The sequence below is a fragment of the Tasmannia lanceolata genome, unplaced genomic scaffold (assembly GCF_043159265.1).
Source record: "Tasmannia lanceolata isolate RefF3 unplaced genomic scaffold, GAP_Taslan_0.1 ptg000023l, whole genome shotgun sequence".
Lineage (NCBI taxonomy): Eukaryota > Viridiplantae > Streptophyta > Magnoliopsida > Canellales > Winteraceae > Tasmannia > Tasmannia lanceolata.
In genome coordinates this window covers 36757496-36783440 of record NW_027518700.1, presented here as the reverse complement: position 1 = coordinate 36783440, position 25945 = coordinate 36757496, and the positions used below count along the sequence as shown (strand labels likewise).

The window sequence follows — 25945 nt, the reverse complement described above, 5'->3', positions numbered from 1 at the left end:
TTACGCTTTTTCAGAATGCGGCAGAGACCTCTTGGCTGGATGTATGACCCTATTTTAATTTTGACAATCTCTTTGAGTAGTTCCTTTTAAGGTGTAGTATGAATCAATGTTTGAATCTAAAACCTGGTGGTAATTTCAATGATCCTTGCACAGTGATACCTCTTGAAATAAGTTGATTCATTTGGGGTTTAACCTCGTATGTTTTTATGTGATCTATTGCACGCCATAAATGGTGCTAATCTCTTGTGAGGGATTCCATGACTTTAGTGCTATCAGCGGAAATATTGAAGGTACTGTTAGCCATAGGAATAGACTTTGAATGGACTAGTTTGCCTTCAATGGTAATGTGATATGAATTTGTCGTGTTGGAATGGTTCTTTTAAAATCCATGGTTATTTGGCTTTTGTGCCTTTGTTCTGTAATGTTTGCCTTATCTTGAACTTGAAATTTCCATTGCTTCGATTTCAGGCATCAGGCTTTTATTTGTTGTTTAATAAATTCCAAAGGATTTGTAAAGAATGTGTTTTTATTATTATAAACTTCAGTTCCTCATTCCATGCTAGAAGGAAATAGCAATAACTGTGCTACTTTGAGACTTTGTGTTCATGCGATCACTTGAGATAGAAATCAGATGTAAATGAGGAGTTGTCTTGCATTCTCAAAGAACTAATTGGAATACTACCAACGGTGAATAGATTAAAAAGTCATAGAGTAGACCTAATGGATTCATGAAAGGGGAATGCCAGGGCCACCTTTGTCCAGGTAGTGAATGCCGTGTGAATTGAATTCATAATCTTGCTTGCTTCATTTCTTTCACTAAGCTGTGGCATTTCCAAGAGGATAATTGCATGCCCAACTACTACTTTGATGAGGGAAATGTGTTGAGATAGCATGGAGGTATATGTACAGATGTGGGGAATGCTGTTTTGTTAGAAAATTTGTTTCGTCTCCTTCAAGGTTGGAATTGCTCTTTTAATTGACTTTATTTAGTGTGGGAATTTGAAGGTGTATATTTGACAGACTTGTTGGACTTTCTCTTTCAAAATTAGTAGGTTGTACAATACTCTTTCCATTCATTACAAAAGGTTAAAAGGATACATTGGTTGCTCTTTAATTCTTATCTGCATAAGCAAAAGAAAGGTCATGCCATTTAGTCATGCTAATGTTAGGTCACAAAAGCAAAAAAAAAAAAAAACCTTTCTATAATTCTGTTTGAAATAGTGATTGGGTAGTCAAATGTTTGTCTTCACAAGACTCTACTGTTTGATAGTTTGGTTTGGTGCCATATAATTTGGAAAGGGATTATTCAAAATAAAAAAGTTCTTGGCTGTTTGCATTTGCTAAATAGCTGGTAAAAATCATGATGTTTCATTAGTATCTTGATTGATGTTTGCAAACTTGGGATTGATTGATATTGATAAATCTTTTTAAATTTGTTAAAGTTTCAAGTTGTTGAACCTGTAATTTTGATTTAGAGTCTTGCATTCCATATATCAATGAAACCAAACGTTTTATATGAAGATGATGCTTGCTTCACAATTGCATTGATATGTGTGGTATCCATTGCTGCATCATTGGTCATTACAGGTCGAGATTTATTTATTTTTTACCAAAGCATGGTAAGGCAAATGTTGGTAGTTCAGATTAGTTCTTTTCTGTGTTTACTTGTTGATCATTTTCTTTCGTGAGAAACAATACACAATTTATTGGTTGGTGTTCAATTCAGAATCCTATCATCCTTCTTTCAGTGTTGAAACAAGGGCCTTCGTGATAGTTTAATATTTGTCCATAGTTATGACTATGATGGAACTGCTCAGAGCCCTTCTTTATGGTTTCTTCTTTCTTGCTTTCATAGACTTAGGTTAGTGATTAGGATCCATGTTGGGTTTTAGGAATATTTCCATGATTAGGATTCATTAAAATTGGGATTATCATTAGTGTTTACCTTATCCATTGATTTACAGGATTTTTCCTTAAGGAATCAGGCGATGAGGGCGCTAGCAGGAGCCTCCCTTTTTAGGAGACATATTCTTGTCTCATTAGATTTTCCCCTTTTAAGAGACATATTCTTGTCTCATTAGATTTTTCCCTTTTAGGAGACAAGCTATGTCTCTATAGAAGGAGCTCATCCTTAGGGGACTTGTTCAGTCCGAGTAGTGCTCCCCTCTTTATTTAGTAGACTAACATAGTCTTTTAGATATCTTTTAGATAATTGAACCCTTCTCATTGCACGGGCAATGAAAGAGTCATCTAGAACCCCTTTTAGGAGACAAGCTATGTCTCAATAAAAAGTTCCCATCTTTAGGAGAAACGCTGTGTCTCATTAGAAAAGTTCTATCATTAGGAGACACACTCTGTCTCATTAGGCAGTTCTCCTTTGGAGATAAGCCTCATTTAGAGCCTTCCCCGAGTCTACTTTAGTTTAGTAGAGAGTCCGCCCATAGGAGACAGGCTTTGTCTCATTTAGAGAGTTTTTCCTTTAGGAGGCTTACCCAGCCTCATGTTAGAGCCCCCTCTTCTAGCGAGTCTTTGGCTTATGTACTCCTCTCATTTGGGTAGTGTTATTAGAGAGTCTCGGACTCATTTGTGCTCCCTCTCTAGTGTTATTAGTTAGGGGTTTTTCCATTAGAGACTAACTCAGTCTTATTAGAGCTTACCGGCTTGGGATCTTAGATCATTTCCATCGTTCTTGGGACACTTGTTTACTTGTTCGTGGTTTGTTACATTTTGTTTTGGGATGCTAATTAGTTAGCTTGGGGTTTTCCCTTTACCCTAAGGGCTTTACCCTGGGGTGTTTGTTTTGTGTGTTCCCTTTGGCCTTTGACCAAAAGGGTGAAGGTATTTGATTTTTTTTTAAATTCATAAACATTGAAATCATTTACAACCGCAAGAACATTAGAATCATTTAAAGCTCCAAAAATATTAGAAATTTAAAAAACATTTGAAAACCGAAAACACTCAAAAAGCGTATGGTAGTCTTTGGTTTCGAACTACGTTGGCATGATCCTCTTCCACGAGATACGTAGTGCAGCTTGGGATCTTTATCCCAAGTCTAGCCAAACTTTGTAAATAGACTTTGTAAATTTTTCAAAAATCATTCAAACAATTTTAAAATCTTGTTTTCAAAAAGCTCTTCCTCTAAAGTTAGGAGTTTGTCCTAGATAGAGGGTTTTAGAGTTAGGAGTTTATCCTTGATTTGTTATGTGTTTATTGTGTGTTTGTGTTAGAGTTAGGAGTTTGTCCTAGCTAGGAGTATGACGCCTCCGTCCAGTCAGTTGGCGATTCACATCGCTGACTGATGACTAGGTCTAGGATGCGTTAGTGATCCCATTATTTTCCTTAGGACGCACAGCCTAGTTACACATAGGTTGTAGGAACCACCTGCATTAGCTTAGGGCTAACCTGCATTTAGTTAGGACATATAGGGTGTCCTAGAATCCACAATCCATTGGAATTTAAATAATCACACAAGAAGCTTTAATAACTAGTCAAGTCTTTTAGGTCGAGTCTAAGATAGAGGTCTAGATGTCTTAGGCATCATAGCCTAGAATAGGCGTGAAGAACTACGTGACTATGATTCTTGTGGAGGTGGGGATACGTAGGCTTCTTTGGATGAACATCAGATCATCTAAAGACTCGGGTTTAGGCCTTAGAGTCTTAGGATTTGTTGTTAGTACTTTAGGGTTTGTGTTTGTATTTTGATGGTAATTTTTGCATAGGATTTCGATAGTGGGCGTTCATTTCTTTGATTACTTACATGTTTAGCTGTAATATTTACCTGTTTGTTTACCTTGATCATATGTTTAGTTGTATCTCATTTATCTTGTTTATTGTATTTGATATATCTTGTGCAGACCTTATACCTATAGTTGTAGCATGCATGTGTCTGTCCACCAGAACTTAGACACCCATGAGGCATGTCACCCATAACCTGGCAATGCTTAGGTAACACTTCTTTCATTTATTTTGTGTGTGCTTATTATTTCATCCCCGAGTCATGCATGATTAGATAAACGTCTTCTCGGGGATATTTCGTTCTCATTTTACATGATTTTCGCCCAAAACTCTTCAAGGTTAATAAATAAATGGCATAAGAGACCAAGTGTTCGCACTCGGGCGCATTGGGGGTGCTCTTCGGACCTTCTCCATTCGTCACCAGGTATGAACCTTTTGTATCTCTGGTTATCCATTCAACAGAGCATTTGTTTTTGGTCCCATGGCATATCCATGGATGGCGACTCTGAGTTTGTTTTAGGAACATCTTGGTTTGTGGTTTTTCTTGGATCAAGAGGTATCTTATTTATCGATAGTCGTGCTATGCTATGAGAGTGGCACTTTTTTTTAGAGTTCCTTGGTAGAGTTCTCCTTTACATGTGGAGATCTTTGAGGATTGCATGGGATCTTGTGTCTTCGATACCTTTCCTCTCAGGATTGGGGTCCACAGGCTGACGACTCTGGTGGGGAGTTCTTGAAATATTGCCTAACTCTGTAAATATGCCATTTTTACTAATTTTGAAGAAATTTGGGCCAAAATCAAGTTAAATGGGAACTCTTTCGGTTAGAATCCAGGGGCGCCAGATAGGTGCGTAAATAAAACAAGGGAATCACACATTGCACAACTTGCATTATCTTATTCTTTATTTCTTTCATTGTTTTTCATTATTATTGGTTCCACGGGATAGATTCAATGCATACCAGATGGGATGTCATTACCCTGATGGTGTTGCTGTATCTATTTCCAAGCTATGCGCCGGTGCTGCAGCCGTAGACATTGGGCGTACTTTTGTCTACAGCAGCCGATGAGCAATGAAGCATACTATGTATAACATTGGGCGTACTTTTGTTATACATATTAAGTATGGTTCATACGCATAGTACCCGATAAATTGAGTCTGGAGCCCTACTTTGTTTTATATATTATGTATATACTTACTGACTTAGTGAAATCCAACTAGGAAGTACCCGTGTTTATATATGTATATATTGCATTCATTTAGGGGTGAACATGTGTTGCTTATACATGTGGAGTCTAGAGATTAGGAGCCTTGTTCCAATTGTAGACTAGGGTAGCTCACCTTGCGTGGCTACAACACGGTCCTAGTACACTCACTAGTCTGTCTCGTGTCGAAACTTTCTTGACTCTGCTAGATTAGATTAGGGCTGGTGCCCCTGGTTGTGGACCCCGATCCAGAGGACGAATGAGCGAGGGACGCGAGATCCCCCGTCAGCCCTCTAAGATCTCCACAATGTGAAGGAGAGCTCTACCAAGGAACTCTCGAAATGGTGCCACACAAAGCATGGGTGGCGATATAAATGAGATACCTCTCGATTCAAGGACTAGCCCGGAACCAAGATGTACCTATAACAAAGAAGAGTCGTCATCCAAGGAAGTAGGCCCTGGATCCCATGAAATACTCTGTTGCAACGGATAACCAGAGATACAAAAGTCCGTGCCTGATGACGAATGGGAAAGGTGTTAAGCGCCCCCAATTCGCCCAAGTACATGCACCTGGTCTCTTATGCCATTTTAAATTAATTTTGAAGAGTTTTGGGCTAAAATCATGTGAAATGGGAACGAGTATCCCCGAGAAAACGTCTATCTAAGCATGCATGACCCGGGGATGGGCAAAAGAAAATAAACATCCAAATCCTAACTCACCGCATCTAATCCTAACCCATCACATCTAGGAAAGCAGTAACATCCACACGCATAGCTACAGCTAAGCAGATAATCAAGATAAGATGAATAAATGCTACGACTAAGGAAGTGAGATGACAGATAAGCACAACAGTAAACTACAAAGCAATAGAATAAACACACTAGCATGCTGTGGGACATGATCCCGCGAGAGGGGTGGGGCGCGAGCCGCCGCGCTCTCTCTCTTGGTCTCTCGTACCCACGCGATTGGCGTGTGCATTTTAATGTTGATTTGAATTAATCTTTCCTGTGAACTTGGGATCACTAAGGCAATCCGAATTCCACACGAAAGAGACTGACAGAGTCGCCACCTAGATGTGGGATCTAGGACCCGTAATTAACCAGAAATCTAGACTCGCTACCTGGTTACGAGAATGGAAGGTATGGGGAGTTATCCGCCACATGCACCATTCCTGCCCGATAATCGGTCTTCGATTCCAAAAGCTAATTCTTTTAAATTTATTTTAAATGGCTCATTCAACTCTATGTTAATGTGCGAACTAAGTGACATGCATCCTATGATCTAATTTTAATGTGAATCCTAGATGTGTATCTTGATTTATTAATTTGTCTGGATTCATTCTAAGTGAAAGTTCTCCTAGAATTCTAATTTCATGGAAAATCCTAAGTGATTTGATTAAGCATTTACAAGAAAATTAATATACAAAACACCACAATTTGTTTGTGGTGCCGACTCGCGGGTGGTATGCCATCAGACATCCAAGCTGCCTACGTACCCAAGCCTTACTGGGATCAGAGTCGACGTAGTTCGGTGCACCTAAGCTAAGCTACTTATGCCTAACTCAACTAGGACACCGACCTAGACGGGATTGACTGTTTCAACAGTTTTAGGAGAAGTTATTTAATTCAAGTTGAGGATTTTATTATCTTAAGATTTCATCTAAGATGCTATATGATTCTCATCTAAATGCAAATGGTCCCTTAGACTAATGCAGGTTTGCCTACATCCTAGTTTACTAGGCTTGTCCTAGGGAAAGATTGGGTGACTAGTGTAACTAGACCTATGGCACGGTTGCTATACATAGCAAACGTCCGTGATGAGGCTGGACTCCTAACTCTAGGACTCCCTAAAACCTAAGACTCCCTAAAACTTAGGACACGACACGACACCGGTGTTCCTAAATTGGGCTCTAAGGGTCCTTACGACGGAAACCGTAATCCAACGGTTCCGAGAGACACGAGGTGAATCGATTTCAGTTCTTGAGGTTAGTGAAAAAAAGGGATGGAAGAGATGATGAAATAGTGTGAGGGAATAAGAAAGATAGAGAAAGGTGCGACTGAACTTGGGAGTGCCAAATTGCCTACGTACCCCGCGATGGGGATCAAGCCACACGTAGTTCCGCTGGGGAGGTTACTTGGATTTTGGAAAACAGAATTGGTATTTGGATCAGGAATCGGGTTTGTATTTGAGCATTGGACTTGAGATTCAGAAACATTGATTTAGCAATGGGATTTTGGAATTGGGAATTTGCATCAAAGAATTGAGCATATAGGAATCATCAAGGGTTTGAATTTTGGGAATTCAAAATGGGCGGGCTTATGAGATTCGGCCAAATGGATTCAGACATGCGACTCAGATTGTGTTGGGATATGACTTGGTTAGGTAAAAGGGAGGAAGTTCTATTAGGTGTAAACGGGCATTAGTAGAATAGGGGAATGACTCGGTTGTGACATGGAAGGCCGCCACTTGGTCGAATGCGACTCGGTTGCATTGGGATGGGTTGATTAAGGAATTGGATTGAGTCAACTAAGGGGAGAGTCCAATCGGTTAAAGAGGTTGAGCATACTCGACTAGAGAGTTGGGTCAACTCGACTAGGGAGGTTGGCTAGAGTTGACTCAGTTGAGCTGGGTTGGGATCCCACTTGGTTGGATTGTATTGGGGCGATTTGACTTAAGCTGCAGGTGGCCTGGCTGGGTTAGATTTAATGTAACCAGATTTATGGATAAATGGTGTGCCTCAGTGAGTGGACAAAGGTATGGCTTGGGTTGATGTGACTCGGTTATAGGGTTTAAGGCTTATGGGTATGGGGTTTAGTGAGTTGGGTCTAAGTTAGGAGCAAACCCGAGACTAGCCATGGTCTAACCAGGAGGAAGCAGGGTACAAACCAGGGTGCGGACCAGGGTGCACCAGGGTGCGAACCAGCAGGGAACCAGGGTGCGAACCAGCAGGGGAACCAGGGTGCAACCAGCAGGGAACCTGGGTGCAACCAGCAGCGAACCTGGGTGCAACCAGGGTCTAACCAGAGTGCGAACCAGCAGGGAACCAGGGTGCGAACCAGTATCGAACCTGGGTGCAACCAGCAACGAACCTGGGTGCAACCAGGGTCTAACCAGAGGCTAACCAGGGGGAACCAGGGTGTGAACCAGGGTACGAACCAGAGTACAACCAGGGGCTGGCCAGGGTGCGAACCAGGGTGCGAATTAGTAGGGAACCAGAGTGCGAACCAGCAGGGAACCAGGGTGCGAATCAGTAGGGAACCAGGGTGCAACCAGCATCGAACCTGGGTGCAACCAGCAGCGAACCTGGGTGCAACCAGGGTCTAACCAGAGGCTAACCAGGGGGAAAACAGACCCTACATGCTTCCTAACATGGTTTTTCTTTTAAAGTAAAAGATATGTATGAAAACAGACCCTACATAGAATTGAAATAAATGCCTACCTCTTTGGAAACCCACTTTGTGTTTGATTTTTCTTTGATGTTAATTCTTTGAAGATGATTCCTTGCTTGATAATGACTGCTTTTGATATATATCACCCAACGTATAAAATCACCCGATCTGGCAAGGATGGCCGAACCCTTGAAGAGATGAGGGAGAGGGATGAATTTTCTAAGAGAGGGGTTCTTTTTCTTCTCCTCTTGGATGGTGGGATGAGAGGGTATTTATAGGAGAATGGGATAGGAGGTTAGGTGAGGTTAGGTGGTTTTGGATGGTTAGGATGAGAGGATGAGGTTAGGTAAGGTTAGGTGGGGTTAGGTAAGGTTAGGTGAGGTTAGGTGAGGTTAGGTGAGGTTTGGATGGTTAGGATGAGAGGAGAGGTTAGGTGAGGTTAGGTGAGGTTTGGATGGTTAGGATGAGAGGAGAGGTTAGGTGGTTTTGGATGGTTAGACCCAGGTCAAGATCTGCCATTGATCTAACGATTTACGGAAATCGGGTCTCGGAATGGAATCAGGGTCCGGGCTATGAAGTGACCCTAGCTTATTTTGTCCCGATTGATGATCCGTAAAGTCAGATCAAGATATTAATGACCTAAAACATATAAATCAATGATAGAGGGGGTTCTCACATGGATTTAACACACTAATTTATTTGTTGATTAAAACAAAACAAAATGGGGTGTCTACAGATGCCCCTCTTTGGTAGAGATGACGTAGTCATTGAATACCAAAGTTAAAAATGACAGAACCATTTTGCGTAGCTTTAATCGACAAAGGACTCTCTAGACACAACGCACCTTAACATAATGCAAAACCTTAGATGAAATCCTGGAATTTGGAATGCAAAAAAAAAAATCCCGCTGCGGTGCCGCTCACAAACGGGCAACGAGAGAAGATGAGACCATTCACAAATGGATTCAGAAAATGAGATACCGTTCAGAAACGGGCTCAAAGAGGATAGGAGGCCATTCACAAATGGATTCGGACAATGAGGTATCGTTCACAAACGGCCTCAAGGAGGATAAGAGACCATTCACAAATGGACTCGAGAAATGAGGCACCGTTCACAAACGGGCTCCAGGAGGACATGAGACCATTCCCAAATGGACTCAGAAAACGAGACACCGTTCACAAACGGGTTCAAGGAGAAGACGAAACCATTCACAAATGAACTCGAGAAATGAGGCGCCGTTCACAAACGGGCTCAAGGAGAACACGAGACCATTCACAAATGAACTCGAGAAATGAGGCGCCGTTCACAAACGGGCTCAAGGAGAAGACAAGACCATTCACAAATGGACTCGAGAAATGAGGCACCGTTCACAAACGGGCTCAAGGAGAAGACAAGACCATTCACAAATGGACTCGAGAAATGAGGCACCGTTCACAAACGGGCTCAAGGAGGACGATACCATTCACAAATGGATTCGAGAAAAGAGGCACCATTCACAAACGGACTCAAGGATAAGACAAGACCATTCACAAATGGACTCGAGAAATGGGGCACCATTCACAAACGGGCTCAAGGAGAAGACGAGACCATTCACAAATGGACTCGAGAAATGAGGCACCGTTCACAAACGGGCTCAAGGAGAACATGAGACCATTCACAAATGGACTCAGAAAATGAGACACCGTTCACAAACGGGTTCAAGGAGAAGACGAGACCATTCACCAATGGACTAGAGAAATGAGGCACCATTCAAAAACGGGCTCAAGGAGGACATGAGACCATTCACAAATGGACTCAAAAAATGAGACACCGTTCACAAACGGGTTCAAGAAGAAGACGAGACCATTCACAAATGGACTCGAGAAATGAGGCGGCCCCGTTCACAAACGGGCTCGAAGAATTTAGAGATTTTTTATGAACTTGAATTTGACGTAGGATTGGATTTTTTATTTTTTATTTAATTAAGGATTTGGATTTGATAATTTTTTTTATTTTTGGAAAATGAGGTACCGTCCGCAAATGGGCTCAAGGAGAAGATGAGACCATTCACAAATGGCCTCGAGAAAAGAGGCACCGTTCACAAACGGGCTCAAAGAGGACATGAGACCATTCACAAATGGACTCAGAGAATGAGAAACCTGTTCACAAACGGGTTCAAGGAGAAGACGAGACCATTCACAAATGGACTCGAGAAATGATGCACCTTTCACAAAAGGGCTCAAAGAGGACATGAGATTTTTCATGAACTTGAATTTGACGTAAGATTGGATTTGTTTGAATCGGGGATTGGATTTGATGAATTTTTTTTATTTTTGAGAAATGAGGTACCGTCCGCAAACGGGCTCAAGGAAAAGACGAGACCATTCACAAATGGCCTCGAGAAAAGAGGCACCGTTCACAAACGGGCTCAAAGAATTTAGAGGTTTTCATGAATTTGAATTCGACGTAGAATTGGATTTTTTTTTAATTAAGGATTTGGATTTGATAAATTTTTTTTTTTTATTTTTGGAAAATGAGGTACCGTCCGCAAACGGGCTCAAGGAGAAGATGAGACCATTCACAAATGGCCTCGAGAAAAGAGGCACCGTTCACAAACGGGCTCAAAGAGGACATGAGACCATTCACAAATGGACTCAGAGAATGAGAAACCTGTTCACAAACGGGTTCAGGGAGAAGACGAGACCATTCACAAATGGACTCGAGAAATGAGGCACCTTTCACAAAAGGGCTCAAAGAGGACATGAGATTTTTCATGAACTTGAATTTGACGTAAGATTGGATTTGTTTGAATCAGGGATTGGATTTGATGAATTTTTATTTTTGGGAAATGAGGTACCGTCGGCAAACGGGCTCAAGGAGAAGACGAGACCATTCACAAATGGCCTCGAGAAAAGAGGCGCCGTTCACAAACGGGCTCAAAGAGGACATGAGATTTTTCGTAGGATTTGAATTTGACGTAAGATTGGACTTGTTTTTTTTTTTTTTGAATTGGGATTTGATTTGGTGAATTTTTATTATTTTTATTTATTTATTTTGTATTTTTGGGAAATGTGGCACCGTCCGCAAACGGGCTCATGGAGAAGATGAGACCATTCACAAATGGCCTCGAGAAAAGAGGCACCGTTCACAAATGGGCTCGAAGAATTTAGAGGTTTTCATGAATTTGAATTTGACGTAGAATTGGATTTGATGAATTTTAGATTTTTTTTTTTTGAACTCAATGAAATCGGGGACATTATAGATCGTGCCCAGTAAAGATATTGGAAACCAAGACTTTGACGAATGATGAGACGACCAACCTTATGAACGAAGAACCATTAGTAACAAGAATGGATTAGGAACACTTTTATGAAACTTCAACAAGATTTTTCTCAATGAGACTGTTGGTCTTGTCTTCTGGGGATTTTGATAACTGAAACCTTGAACAAGACAGTTGAGATTGGTAATTTAGAACAATGGCTCTCTTGGATATAATCATGGAAAAGTGGGATTTGCCTCTTGACAGGTGTTTAGATAAACATTTCTTGACCAGGATAGTATTTAACAACTGGAAGGAGATTCCGAATTTTAATGGTTCATCTTTCTGAGAAATTGGCTCAACCACCATTGCATCTGGGGCTCTTCCAAGCTTAAGGTGCCTTCCTGGGGTATGATCTTTTTACGAAAGTTGGGCTTTCTGATGTTTCTACTTCTGAACTCTTCTGAGTTGATCTTCTTTGAAATGTAGCTGTTTGACTAGATTCTCGAACTCCTTCATACGATCGCAGGGAGCTGACGAGGCTGGGCCTTCTTCACCGAGACAGTTGCATCATTTGGACACCAGGACGACGATTGACTCTTTCTAAAGAGAAAACTTAGATAAAATGCACTACTCAAAAGATTGAGCAGCTCTGAAGGAGTGAACATAGAATGACAAAGATTGACTGACTACACTGATAGACACAGTAATACTTCTGACTTAGTTAATATTTTATTTGGTAAGTCTATCCTTTCAAGGAATGTTTTTTTTCAATTGGTGCACATGGGACTTCTTCCTTGAAACAGTAATGCCTCAAGGATTTAATTACGCCCCTTAAGATTGCTTAGCTTCAATGCCCCCAGTTTTGAGGATAACACTTGAATTTGCTTGAATTTCAGTTGATCTTCAGTCTTGATACCGGCTGTAGCCTTCTTATACTGATTCTCTTACCGTGACCAAGTTACCTCTTCAGGGTTTTTAACTTGGCGGACCGCGCTAGCCTTAACTTTTGCCTGAACCACCTTTCTAGGTTTTCGATCCAGCAGGCTATCCCCTTAGCTTTTGCCTAAGCCGCCCTTTCGGGTTTTCAACTTAGCAGGGAAATGATCTTAAATTTTGCCTAGACCGCCCTTTCAGGTTTTCAGTCTAGCAGATCTTCAAACTCCGTTCTTTTTTTTTTCTTTTTGTGTTTCGGGACCTAGATCATTAAATCTGAACACCGGAGGGACTTTATAGGTAGGATAGGGCTTTACAAAGAATGGCTTAAGGCTCAACAAAGATTTCGACCAAACCTGTGAACAGGTTGCCTCCATATCCCCATGTAGGAATTAGGACGTGTGTAGTTCAGGGCAAATGCCCCTAGTTTGAAAATAAATTGTTTGAAGGTTAATTGATTTTTCTTTTTTTCTTTTCTTTCTGGAATAATTATCTTCTCTTCTTTTGGAACTTGTCCCTCTTTTTTTTTTGGAACGATTGATTTTTCTTTTTCTTTTTCTTTTGAATCGACCGAACTCGGTTTAACCGAGCTGCCTACGTACCCCAGTGTAGGGATCAGGTCTCGCGTAGTTCGGGGCGAATGCCCCGAGTTTGATGGGTTTTCAAGAAAATTTGATTTAGGCTCGAAGGGTTTGCAAATCGGTATTCTTTTGACATTGGGTTTTGATTTTGGGATTTAATCGGCCAAAGGAGGCCTTTCGATGTTCAGATTGGGAATCGATCTAGGTTACTAGAGTCTGTCTGGTACTGATTATTTATTTCTTTTTTTTTCTCTTTTTTTTTTTTTTCACGGAGTTTGACGGCATTTCCAGGTAAGATAATGGATTTTCTTCTTTCAAGATTCTAATGCGTGCTTTCGGCTTTCATAGAGCGAAACTTGTTCTTCGACATCCTCCATCTATGGATTTGTAACTCTTGATATCTGATGATCACTTTTCAATGCTTGCTCTTGAACTTCTTATCTCGAATTTGATGGCTTCATGTTATGAATTTGAGAACCAAGGTCATCGATTGGAAATATGAAAGTTGTTTCTACTCCATGCCCCTTGCATAGCATATGATATTCACTTCATTCATTTTCTTTGAGCTTTCCATCTATGTCTTGCCCCTGGTATCGGTTGTAGCTTTTCTAGACAATCTTCTTATTCTTGAAATAATTTTATCAATTCTTCACACTCTTTAGAGGGTAATGTATTTTCAATCGGCATTCACTGAATCAAAGTTTCAGTGCCAGTGTTTATCATTTCAATTTCATCTTTGAAAGGTTGGGATTGGCGCTCCTCCTCTCGTTCAAGTAATTGTTGTGACTCAAGTGGAGTTTCGTCAATTTTGTCCTCATTTGAAGAGGGAGTCTTATTTTAAGATCAGAAGCACACTTAAGAACAGACACAAGTGAACTTTTTGGAACTGACCGAAATTTTATTTAAAGAAAAGCTATTACATCAGACGACCTATCCTGAACATGCTCAGGATTCACAACTCTAAATAAGAAAGGGAAACAGAAGATAACTTGCCTGGACTAGGCATTGACCTTTAACTGTAAGACCGGACTCAACAATTATACTGACCATGATGACTGACTCAACATAAAATAGTAAGTGACTAAAACTTTAACTGCTGCAACTGTTTGGCGTTGAAGGCTCGGCGAAGGCTTGTTCGTTCTGAACATCATCATGGCTGATACTTTCAATTTTGGACAATGATGACTGATTCGCATAGGGAAATGCCCCTAGCTCAAGGATTCTGAGAGTAAACTCTGAAGGATTTAGCAGAAATATTCTTGAAAAAGGTAGCCCCTAGAGGAGGAAGAGATCAAGGGTACAGGCAAGATTGGATCATCAAGATTGCACGATCAAATGATTGAGACACAATTTCCGCCAATGAAGACACAATCGAATCCCACAAAAGACGAATGATAGACACATGATCAAAAGATGAGATTGCATAGGATTACTTTCAACGGATAGATCATGAATGACTAATCCTATGAGATCTTTGGAAATGATGGGATTTATATCCTAACCCCAAAGGGAAAGTTTTTATTCTTCACACATTTTATCAGTGTTACCTGAAGGCATCAACCCTAATCCTAATCTAGCGGAGTGGAGATAGGATCTCAACTCATGACTTTGTTTGTGTACCTAGGACCGATCGTAGCCATTGGAAGATGGACTACGGTCTAATCTAGACACAAATGGGTAGGATATCCTAAACTAGGCTCACACATGTGATGCACATGTGTTCGTATACTACATGCATGTGTGGGTTAATCTAGGGGTAAGGCCAAGAGTTCCCTTAGCGCGAATCCATGTTCGATATACTGTACCAGTGTCCGGCGTATCAGTACGTGAACAATAGATCCGTTTACGCACCATAAAGGTACTAGGCTAAGGGTGGAATGCTTCTCTAGCACAGAGGCACCAGGTGATGAAATCCCAGTCAACCATGCTAGATAACACTCCGGGTTCCTAAAATAGGACGTGTGTGAATGTGAGATGCAAGGGTTTAGATGCAAGTGATGTAAGTGTGTGCAATAAGTTCGCGCAATCTATGATGCCTTCAGGTTTTGTTAAATTAAGTTCGAGTAAAATGTGATGAGAGAAAATAAAACAAGACAAACTAATCTAACAAGTATAGAGTTTTTATGAGCCAGTTAAATTAAATTCAAATGAATTATCTTTTGAAATTTTAATGAAGTTAGGTGGTCCCCAGCAGAGTCGCCAGACTGTGGGACATGATCCCGCGAGAGGGGTGGGGCGCGAGCCGCCGCGCTCTCTCTCTTGGTCTCTCGTACCCACGCGATTGGCGTGTGCATTTTAATGTTGATTTGAATTAATCTTTCCTGTGAACTTGGGATCACTAAGGCAATCCGAATTCCACACGAAAGAGACTGACAGAGTCGCCACCTAGATGTGGGATCTAGGACCCGTAATTAACCAGAAATCTAGACTCGCTACCTGGTTACGAGAATGGAAGGTATGGGGAGTTATCCGCCACATGCACCATTCCTGCCCGATAATCGGTCTTCGATTCCAAAAGCTAATTCTTTTAAATTTATTTTAAATGGCTCATTCAACTCTATGTTAATGTGCGAACTAAGTGACATGCATCCTATGATCTAATTTTAATGTGAATCCTAGATGTGTATCTTGATTTATTAATTTGTCTGGATTCATTCTAAGTGAAAGTTCTCCTAGAATTCTAATTTCATGGAAAATCCTAAGTGATTTGATTAAGCATTTACAAGAAAATTAATATACAAAACACCACAATTTGTTTGTGGTGCCGACTCGCGGGTGGTATGCCATCAGACATCCAAGCTGCCTACGTACCCAAGCCTTACTGGGATCAGAGTCGACGTAGTTCGGTGCACCTAAGCTAAGCTACTTATGCCTAACTCAACTAGGACACCGACCTAGACGGGATTGACTGTTTCAACAGTTTTAGGAGAAGTTATTTAATTCAAGTTGAGGATTTTATTATCTTAAGATTTCATCTAAGATGCTATATGATTCTCATCTAAATGCAAATGGTCCCTTAGACTAATGCAGGTTTGCCTACATCCTAGTTTACTAGGCTTGTCCTAGGGAAAGATTGGGTGACTAGTGTAACTAGACCTATGGCACGGTTGCTATACATAGCAAACGTCCGTGATGAGGCTGGACTCCTAACTCTAGGACTCCCTAAAACCTAAGACTCCCTAAAACTTAGGACACGACACGACACCGGTGTTCCTAAATTGGGCTCTAAGGGTCCTTACGACGGAAACCGTAATCCAACGGTTCCGAGAGACACGAGGTGAATCGATTTCAGTTCTTGAGGTTAGTGAAAAAAAGGGATGGAAGAGATGATGAAATAGTGTGAGGGAATAAGAAAGATAGAGAAAGGTGCGACTGAACTTGGGAGTGCCAAATTGCCTACGTACCCCGCGATGGGGATCAAGCCACACGTAGTTCCGCTGGGGAGGTTACTTGGATTTTGGAAAACAGAATTGGTATTTGGATCAGGAATCGGGTTTGTATTTGAGCATTGGACTTGAGATTCAGAAACATTGATTTAGCAATGGGATTTTGGAATTGGGAATTTGCATCAAAGAATTGAGCATATAGGAATCATCAAGGGTTTGAATTTTGGGAATTCAAAATGGGCGGGCTTATGAGATTCGGCCAAATGGATTCAGACATGCGACTCAGATTGTGTTGGGATATGACTTGGTTAGGTAAAAGGGAGGAAGTTCTATTAGGTGTAAACGGGCATTAGTAGAATAGGGGAATGACTCGGTTGTGACATGGAAGGCCGCCACTTGGTCGAATGCGACTCGGTTGCATTGGGATGGGTTGATTAAGGAATTGGATTGAGTCAACTAAGGGGAGAGTCCAATCGGTTAAAGAGGTTGAGCATACTCGACTAGAGAGTTGGGTCAACTCGACTAGGGAGGTTGGCTAGAGTTGACTCAGTTGAGCTGGGTTGGGATCCCACTTGGTTGGATTGTATTGGGGCGATTTGACTTAAGCTGCAGGTGGCCTGGCTGGGTTAGATTTAATGTAACCAGATTTATGGATAAATGGTGTGCCTCAGTGAGTGGACAAAGGTATGGCTTGGGTTGATGTGACTCGGTTATAGGGTTTAAGGCTTATGGGTATGGGGTTTAGTGAGTTGGGTCTAAGTTAGGAGCAAACCCGAGACTAGCCATGGTCTAACCAGGAGGAAGCAGGGTACAAACCAGGGTGCGGACCAGGGTGCACCAGGGTGCGAACCAGCAGGGAACCAGGGTGCGAACCAGCAGGGGAACCAGGGTGCAACCAGCAGGGAACCTGGGTGCAACCAGCAGCGAACCTGGGTGCAACCAGGGTCTAACCAGAGTGCGAACCAGCAGGGAACCAGGGTGCGAACCAGTATCGAACCTGGGTGCAACCAGCAACGAACCTGGGTGCAACCAGGGTCTAACCAGAGGCTAACCAGGGGGAACCAGGGTGTGAACCAGGGTACGAACCAGAGTACAACCAGGGGCTGGCCAGGGTGCGAACCAGGGTGCGAATTAGTAGGGAACCAGAGTGCGAACCAGCAGGGAACCAGGGTGCGAATCAGTAGGGAACCAGGGTGCAACCAGCATCGAACCTGGGTGCAACCAGCAGCGAACCTGGGTGCAACCAGGGTCTAACCAGAGGCTAACCAGGGGGAAAACAGACCCTACATGCTTCCTAACATGGTTTTTCTTTTAAAGTAAAAGATATGTATGAAAACAGACCCTACATAGAATTGAAATAAATGCCTACCTCTTTGGAAACCCACTTTGTGTTTGATTTTTCTTTGATGTTAATTCTTTGAAGATGATTCCTTGCTTGATAATGACTGCTTTTGATATATATCACCCAACGTATAAAATCACCCGATCTGGCAAGGATGGCCGAACCCTTGAAGAGATGAGGGAGAGGGATGAATTTTCTAAGAGAGGGGTTCTTTTTCTTCTCCTCTTGGATGGTGGGATGAGAGGGTATTTATAGGAGAATGGGATAGGAGGTTAGGTGAGGTTAGGTGGTTTTGGATGGTTAGGATGAGAGGATGAGGTTAGGTAAGGTTAGGTGGGGTTAGGTAAGGTTAGGTGAGGTTAGGTGAGGTTAGGTGAGGTTTGGATGGTTAGGATGAGAGGAGAGGTTAGGTGAGGTTAGGTGAGGTTTGGATGGTTAGGATGAGAGGAGAGGTTAGGTGGTTTTGGATGGTTAGACCCAGGTCAAGATCTGCCATTGATCTAACGATTTACGGAAATCGGGTCTCGGAATGGAATCAGGGTCCGGGCTATGAAGTGACCCTAGCTTATTTTGTCCCGATTGATGATCCGTAAAGTCAGATCAAGATATTAATGACCTAAAACATATAAATCAATGATAGAGGGGGTTCTCACATGGATTTAACACACTAATTTATTTGTTGATTAAAACAAAACAAAATGGGGTGTCTACACATGCGAGCCTACGTACGAGATAATGCTAAGAAAATAATACTCAATCTCATGCTAGGAAAGTAAGCAAGCTAACAGTAGCACATAAGAAGTCAAAGATAAACACACAATGAGCTAACAGATATAGGGAAAGAAATGAATCGAAAAATCAACGGTACATGAGAACCAAGAATGGCAGGAAAAGAAAAGGGAGCGTATGATAGGCTCAGAGAGCGATTCTAAATGAATCAAGCTCAGTGATCCTGATCCGCTAAAGATCGGATAAGTCTCACGATCGTCATAGCCTATCGTTGGGCTCAGCGAGGACAATCCCTGTGAAGGGGCCACGCTACGTCATCGCCCGTCCTAATACCCGATAAAACGTCGGAAAACCGATAAAACCGGAAAACCACGATCGAAATCGGAAATGAAATGAAAGGAAGGCTCCGAGTGACCTGGTAATCATTCATCCTTGCCCATTTTGATTTTGAGTGTGAAAGGTTTGAAAGATTTTTTAGAAAATGCTTGAATGATTTTTTTGAAGGGTTTAAATGATTTTATTGAAAAGTTTAAATGATTTTATTGAAAAGTTTAACTGAACTTGGGACGAGAATCCCAAGCTGCCTACGTACCCTGTGGAAAGGGATCAAGCCAACGTAGTTTGAAACAGCTTTTCGAAAAATGCTTTTGTTGTTTTTTGAATGTTTTTGGATTTTTGTTATTTGATTTTTATGTATTTTTATCCCTTTTGATTGAAAGGGGGTTTTGGCTCAAGAGGTTGCCGTCCGTCATCGCCTAAACCCGACGAGAGTGTTCCTGTAATCGAGGGAATCCCGAAACTTGAAAAGGATCCCGAGGAACGTGAAGAACGAACCCGAAAGAGAAGAAAGGAGTAAACCCCAAACCATGTAGAAGGTGATAAATATAAGAAAAGATGGAACCCTTGAGCCCATGAGAAGTGACGAGATAAGAAAATAGACATGAAAGGCAAAGGGGGTATACTAAGCCAAGCCGAATGAGGAAATTTGGGTATTTTCACGGATTTTCAACTAATCCTGACGAGTGCTCTCACTAACAACCTAGCATAATCAAAATAATGAAACTTATAAACTCTGGTGCCAATTTTCACTTGATTTCTCCTTCAACAGATGTAGATAACTTCATAATTTGACTGTGTTCAATGAAGAATCACTCAAACCCGTTTGTTTCACCATGGACAAATCGATTTGATTTGGATGAGGGTGGAGACCTGTTCCACCGATTCAGCCAACACGGCCCATCATATATGTGCATTACTAAACTCAGGAAGAACCTAAAGGATGGCTAAAAGGAAAACCCATTGACATGAGAATATGGTATCAACACCCTTACATCCTGATATTCATTGAACACAATTCCCATGGGCTCTTGAAATCGAATTAAGAAGAGGAGACCAATGGGATTTAAAATCGAGAGAAGCAAACCAATCAGACAAAACTCAGAAAACATATGCCTCTTCCGATGAGAAACACAAGGTGATCAAATTTCAGCAAATTACAAAGGGATTAGGAAAAATGGATACACCAATGAGAAAATTAAGGCTATTGAAAATCACAAATCAAAGGGCCCAAAAATCAGCCAGGTAACAAGAAACCAAAAAGCCACATGAGCATGAGACATTAAAAAAAAGGAATTATTAGGGAAAATGAGATGGGTTTTACCTTCTTGCAAAAGTTTCTCCAAATGGGTGAAGATGAAGATCAAACCCCTTTGCTGCAACTTCTCTACTTCTCCCTAAAATTTACACAGACCTTCCCTCTCTCCCTCTTTCTCCCTCTGCCTTTTTTTTTTGTTGCTGCAAATGAGCTCTCTGTCAAGATAAGAGAATGGAGAAAATGCCGGGTTGACAAGAATCAATGGCAAGGGAAGGAATTTGCTAGAAATTGATGGTGGAGGTAAAAATCAAAGAGGGTTTTCTGGGTTTGAGAGGTCCATTCAATGGAAATGGAGGTGGAATGGGTTTGGGCTAAATCCAGTCGGAGGTTGGAGATGGTGGTCGGTCGGAGCTCGAGCTGATCGGAGAAGGAGACTCACATCTCCTCACACCCTCTCTCCCTTTGCTCTCATCTCTGCTACCCCTCTTTTTCCCTCCTGCGCTCTCTGCTTTTCTCCTCTCTTTTTTTCTTGTTTTCTGGTTTTTAGATGAAAAACCAAAATGCGTTTGATGGTGGTTGGATGGAGGAGAAGAGATGGTGGGGGCAATGGAGGGGTCGGTTGGAGGAGGAGTGGCCGGAGAAAAAGGGTTGGTCGGAGATGGTGGACGGAGGTGGCGAGTCCGGATGGGTTTTGAAAAAGGGTTTTGGGTGGAAATGGTGATGGCGTTGAACAAGGTGGGTGTGGGTCATGGGTTTTGGGGTAGGAAAATGGTGGGGGATTTCAATGGAGGTGGAGGTGGTGGTGCCGGAATCCGGTGGTCGGATTCCGGTGGGAATGGTCGGATTACGGGTTGAAGGTGGTGGGTTTTGGTGTTGGGAATAAGGTGGATTGCTTGGCTGGAGATGGTGGCTCGGCGAAGGTGAAGGAGTGGCCGGAGAAGAGGGGTTGGTCGAAGATGGGTTTCGGTTTTGGGAGGATCCAGATGGGTTTTGAGGTAAGAAAATGGTGGTTTTTTATGGTGGTTCAATGGTGGGTTTTGATTTGGGTTAGGAAATAGAATAAGAAGATGAGGTATGCCGAGGGTTGGTATCGGATTCCAGTGGCCGGATTCGATGGCGGAAGAGGCTCCTCCCTCTCCTTCTCCTCCCTTGCGGCTGAAGATCCTCCCTTGCGGCTCCCCCTAAAATGAAGAAGACTGCCTTCTTTTTTAAGCCCTAGTCGATCCTCTCTAAAGAGGAAGTGACGTTTTTGCCCCTATCTTCTCCATGGACAGCCCCTTTGTAGATGAATTTATGACTATTCTTTCACCCTATAGGGGTGGTCTGGGTAAAAAATGGGGGGGTTAACATTTAGCTCTTATTTGTTTACTGCCCATGGGGTTGGTATTAGCACACCTATATTGGATATTTCACCTCCCTCCTGCTTGATTTTGAGATTAAAAAAAAATGGATTAGAGTGCAACTTGGGTTAAATTTTCTCAGAGTCGGGTTGGGCTATTAACTTCGGATCATGTCGGGTTCGGATATTTTGGGAAACTTTAAATTTGGTTCCGGACCTTAGGTTTCGGGAACTTGAGACTTGATTCGGGAAGACAGTGAATCCGATTTCGGGACCTAGATTTCGGGATTTATTCAATTTTTTTGGGAAATTGGGGCTAGGTCAAAATGGGGTATCTACACTGGTCAGGATGTATATATGTGTGTGTGTGTATATATATATATATATATATATATATATATATATATATATATCTGTGTGTGTGTGTGTGTGTATAGTGTATTATTCTTAGATTAAGACATATCTTCTCAAATAGGTTTCTGTATCTATTTCAGTCATGCCATTCTCTCAGACCTAGTCGATGACCCTTGCTCTTGCTTGGTCATCATCCCGATCATGGTCTATCCTGTCATCTTTATCATATGATTCCGGTATCTCTGATTTATATCTGTGTTGTCGACCGTCATATCGGGGCCTACTTTCTACTGAGGTTTCTGGTCTATTATCACTGATTAGAGTCTTTCCACTGTTTCAGTTTTGGATCTGGCTTATGGTTCTTGTTCACCACGTTTTATGACCATGGTTCATTTCTTGATTCCTCGTTATCCGCTTCACTTAAAAATCTGTGAACCTAATCACTCCTTATGATAGCTATTAGACCAGGACTTGTCCATCAGTAAAATTTTCGGGTCTAACTATTAGTTATATTCTTTCACCTCCAGTCCTCTAACCTGGTCAGTAAATTTCCCTGGCCGTTATCTTGACCATGGTCTATGATCTGCTTCTTGAGTGTACAGTTGTGTCATTCCTTTGTACATGTCTTATTTGCTGAGTCGATATACAATTTTGTCATCTTCTTGTACATACCCTATTTGTTGAGTCAATCGTTTAGATTATGACCCATTTTCAGTGGGTATTCCTGGTCTAATTCATCCTATTCGCATTCTTTCGATACGATTGGTGGCATTTCTTTTGCCATTGTTGTGACCATAACCTATCTTTTTGTTCTCGAGTTATACAGTTCTTTTGTATATCCTTTTTTGTCGGTTGATTAGACTAGAACCCATTTCTAGTGGGGGATTTCTGGTTCAATCAATCGTATTTGCATTCTTTTAAATTCATTTGATTGATGGCCTGTGCTTGTCACTCACATGACCATAGTCTATTTATTCCCCTTTGGATTATATATCCATTCTTTTGTTGTGTCATAGATTCATGCTATGTATATGTTACTCTCCGATTGTGTACCCATCCTATTGTCGTGTCATATATCCATATTGTGTATATTACCCATTAGGTTAGACTCTGGCTTGTTTGTCTGCCTTGTCTTAAATCTGGTCGATGATTTGCCCACTGTCTTTATGGCCATGGTCTGTAATTACTGATCTCTCTGATCATACAGTTGTTGGAATCCATCGTCAGATTTAGAGCTGGTCTATGACCTACTTCTGTCATTTTGTGGCCATGGTCTACCTTTCTGATCTACTGATCATCTTTGATCATTGATGAAAAATTCATTGTCGCAGATTGTATCATTTTCATATAATTGATTGCCAAGTTAACCTTGTCATTTATCTATGCAAAGTTATCCCATTCCCTCTTGATCTTTGTCCTATCTGAATGTTAGGTCTGATCATGGCGAACAATTTATTAGACAAATGGATAGCTGAGACTATTAAATCTTTTCAGCTAAGGTGTGAAGAAAGGAGTACGGCTGAGCATTTCATTTGTTCATTTACCCATCTGAATAGTCGCGGTATAGGTTGGAAGTTTCTTCAAGCAGCTGCTAGACTTTGGGATCCTATTTCCCATGTCTTTCGATTTGGGTCTTTTGAACTTTGTCCTATATTTGAAGATTGGTGTGCCATGTTAGAGCTCCCTCCTGAAGGACTTTGAATCCAACCTTCAAGCATAGACTCCCCTCATGATCTTTTTTGCAAATTATTTGAAAATAAGGTTGTAAAAACTCTGCCATGCTTAACAGAGAAAAACATGCAATTTTAAGCCTTCATTGAACTTTTTTCCAAAAATGTTGATCCTGCTAACTCTTGTTTTTAGGAATATCGACTTAATGCCTTAATCTTTGCTGTCTTTGCACGTCATGGCATTCGTGGAGACTCTAGTGCTGCCCCTTTCACCATGTTGAAAATAGTAGATCAAATAAATGAGGGGAGAAATCATGTTTCTACAATGCTAGCAGAAATCTTTTATGGCTTAGACCTTATTGCTAGTAAAAATGTTCAGGATCATTTTTTCGGGTGTGCTAAGCTGTTATACGTGTGGCTTTGTGAAAAACTCACTATCCTTCAGCCACAAAACCGCATTGAGTACACCCTTAAGAGTTTTCATTCCTGGAAAACAAAGATTAAGCAATCTCAGCTTAGTGAATGGCACCATTGGTTTCAGAATGTAGAAGAAAACCAATTTCGTTGGGTAAGTCATTCATGTCTACAAATTATCACCAGCACCTACCCATACTCATTTGTCTATCTTATGGATTTAGAAAAATCTTCTTTCTATGCACCTTTGTGTTTCTCTCGTTAGATTACTGGACTCTTGTGTCCTCCCGAGGTTATTACACCACCTCATTGTGAAGACCTTACTCCTGATCTCATTAAGTCTATAGTAGCTACTTGGAGAAATAAGGTCGTGGAGAAGAGATTTGCCTTAACATCTAAGGTCCGATGTGGGGAATTGCCGGGAAAGTTGCGGGCAAGAGAGCTCGGATTGGAGAGCCTTGAAGATTCTTTTTCATGAAATTGTCATTGTTAATTTCTTCAAATTTCATTATAAACAGTTATTTTCATCCAATTGTAATCAGAAGTTAAAATTTTGGCAGTTATACCCACAGTTTAATTTGAATTAATGAAATGTGTCTGAGTTTCATCTTGTCTCTATTTGATCAGAATATTTTATTCCAATTATCAATGTTTTAATCTAGTTTATACTTCCATCTCAGGATTCTAAAGGCGAGCAGTCATAGCTCCCAAGAAAACCACCATTCCAAAACCAACCTGGTCCCATCAGTCTTCTGATTCCAGGCTAAGTAGAGAATCTTTGTCGCCCGTTTCATTTACTTCTCCAATATTACCTTTGTCAAATTTTCAAGGAAGTGTCGAGATATAGAAGGACTGAAAGATGAGGTGACTCATCTGAAAAATCAGAATATTGAAAAGGTCTCTACTTCTAGAGATCCTGCCATCCAGCCTCCTTCGGCCGTATTTCCTAACCTCGCTAGACCTGTCATCCCTCCCGTAGAGATCTTTTTGGACGAGGAGCAATATGCCGAGGAATATTATGTCCCTCAGATAAATAAGGAAAAAGAGTTGTTTGATATGTATGAGAAGATGGCTCGTGACATTGAGAGCATGAAGGTTCAAGGTGTAGACACCCCATTTTGCTCTACCTTAATCGATAAAGAAATTAGGGTTTGTTTTCCGTCGGTTTTCCAATGTCTTTCTTTCCCGCATCCGTTTGTTACATTTCTAAATATTTTTGGTCATTTCCGTCGTGTTTCGCATTTTCCCGCTAAATGTTGAGAAGGATTATTCAGAAAATCTAAACTAGGGAGAATTTGTACCCGTTTGTGTGGGACCCGCTGGTGTGGGACCTGCTAGTGTGGGACCTGCTAGTGTGGGACCCGTTTGTGTGGGACCCGCTGATGTGGGACCCGTTTGTGTGGGACCCGCTGATGTGGGACCCGCTTGTGTAGGGCCCGCTGATGTGGGACCCGCTTGTGCGGAACCCGCTGATGTGGGACTCACCATTAGCATGACTTAACTTTCTCTACCATTTCCACTAACTTCATTTTTCCCTTTAAAATAACACCATTATCTCCATTACCATTATATATTCCATTATCCCCACCACCATTCCCACCATTACCATTATATATTCCATTATCCCCACCACCATTCCCACCATTACCATTACATATTCCATTATTCCCACCACCATTCCCACCATTACCATTATATATTCCATTATCCCCACCACCATTCCCACCATTACCATTATATATTCCATTATTCCCACCACCATTCCCACCATTACCATTATATATTCCATTATTCCCACCACCATTCCCACAATTACCATTGTTTATTTCCATTATTCTCCACCACACCCACCATTCACATTATATATTCCATTATTCCCCACCACAATTCCCACCATTACCATTATATATTCCATTATTCTCCACCACACCCACCATTCTCATTTTTTATTTCCACCTCTCCACTAAGTTTTTCACTATATAAAGAGAGGTGATGAGAGGAAAAAAAAAAAAGAAAAACAACACATTGTTTTT

The 25945-nt window shown here is 41.4% G+C and overlaps 1 long non-coding RNA gene across 1 annotated transcript; it reads right to left on the bottom strand.

The window, feature by feature from the left end:
* Window positions 1-13961: 13961 nt before the first annotated feature.
* Window positions 13962-18485, bottom strand: LOC143856454 (uncharacterized). Its single transcript, XR_013238209.1, has 2 exons — window positions 17840-18485; window positions 13962-14359 (listed from the first exon to the last, which is right to left on the bottom strand). It is a non-coding gene; the product is annotated as an uncharacterized LOC143856454 (long non-coding RNA).
* Window positions 18486-25945: the final 7460 nt, after the last annotated feature.